At 47.8% G+C, this 1,764-nt stretch overlaps 1 protein-coding gene across 1 annotated transcript in view; it reads right to left on the reverse strand.

Moving 5' to 3' along the window:
* Positions 1–1,764, reverse strand: part of CPAMD8 (C3 and PZP-like, alpha-2-macroglobulin domain containing 8) — a 94,933-nt gene that overhangs the window by 72,328 nt on the left and 20,841 nt on the right. The gene's annotated exons all lie outside the window — the stretch shown is intronic.

A 1,764-nucleotide genomic window follows, 5' to 3' on the forward strand; every position in this document is an offset into this window, starting at 1 on the left:
AGTTCAAACCTGCTGCCTTCACTTGCTGCTGGAAGAATGCAGTTAACACAAGGAAGATGCCAGAAGCAGGGCATGGGGCACGGGTTTGTCTAAGACCTCTCTGTGACACAGAATAAAGAAGCTGGCCTGCCTTCATCCCAATTACTGGGAGATAGCCTCTAAGCCCCTGGGATTCTCCAAGAGATGGGAGTGTCTGTGTTACTCACGGCAGGTCCTCATAATGCGTGCTAAGGAGCAATTCAAGATGGGGACAGCCAAGCCAGAAAGACCGATCATGGGATTAGAGGGTAGGGGCTCTGAACCACGTGATGTGGTATCAAGTTGATCTCAAGAGAGGGGAGATGGCTAGAGACTGAGTTCAGTCATGGGGTCAATGATAAATCAGTCAAGCCTATGTAATGAAATCCCAATAAAAGCTGTGGACCCTGAAGGTGAGTGAGCATCCAGATGGGCAGTGCTTTCTGTAAGTGTTGTGGGGAGGGCGAGGTGTCCCAGATTCACAGGGACAGCACACAAAGCCATAAATTTGGGACCCTCCAGCTCTCGTCCTATACGTGTGTGTCTCTCTCTTTGGTTGGTCCTAATTTGAATCATTTCACTATATAAAAAATATATTTGCACATAGAGAAAGTTGCTAAGAGAACAGATCTGGTGTGCCCAGTCCCTCAGCGTGTCTGACTCTTTGTGGCCCCATGGACTGTAGCCCGCCAGACTCCTCTGTCCATGGAATTCTCCAGGCAAGAAGACGAGTGGGTTGCCATTTCCTCCTGCAGGGGACCTTCCCCACCCAGGAACTGAACCTGCATCTCTTGTGTCTCCTGCATTGGCAGGTGGGTTCCTTACCACTAGCACGATCACAGATCTTACAGATTCTCATCACAAGAAAAAAAAACAAGTGTAACTGTATAGCAATTGAACACACTGTGGTGTCATTTCATAGTACCTACATATATTGCATCATTACACTGAATGCCTGCAATGACTATGTTACATGTCAATTATATGGAGAGACACACACACATATATATGTCAACTAAAAGTAAAGCTTAAAATTCATCCTTCTTTTTAAGAAAACAATTAATTAAAGACCTTTTCTTAGGCAGTATTTGGTCACAGAAATAGACTGTCTTTCTATTAAAGTGACATTTTTGCGAAATGCTGATTTTTGGTTATATGTCTATGAGAGACAACATTATTCTGCTAATTCTAGTATTTGGAGTCACTTGGGTTTTGCTGCCACCTAATTCTTAAAAGACTAATGGAAATTAAGGGGTGTCTTTCAATCATTAAAAAATCTGTACTTGTTAGGTCCTGGGGTAGCTGGAACCCCAAATTTGTAGCCAGCTGGTTAAAACTGTTGGTGGCCTGGAGACCTCTGGCTGTTAAAAATCTTTAAGGACATGCTGCCCACAGGGGACACAGTGATCCCAAGTGTCCTCGGCTCCCACCTACACACTGACTCTCAGCTGCCCCTGTCTCCACCACCCCAGCGTCCGTGGGGCCACCGTGCCCACCGTCAGCCACAGAGACGAGGGCTGGGACATCCTCTCTGTTACTCCTGCTCCTCCCGTCCCTGACAAGGGGACACCAGGTCCTGCCAATTCTGCCTCCACAGCCCCGTCATTGCCTCCCACCTGCACACCTGTGACCTCACCCAGACACCGCCCCCAACTATGGACACTAGAGTGGGGTATGCGTGTGCGTGTTCAGTCACGTCCCATTCTGCAGCCCCAAGGACTGTAGCCTGCCAGACACCTCTGTCCA

This window comes from Bison bison, unplaced genomic scaffold (genome assembly GCF_000754665.1).
Source record: "Bison bison bison isolate TAMUID 2011002044 unplaced genomic scaffold, Bison_UMD1.0 scf7180017864221, whole genome shotgun sequence".
NCBI classification, from domain to species: Eukaryota; Metazoa; Chordata; class Mammalia; order Artiodactyla; family Bovidae; genus Bison; species Bison bison.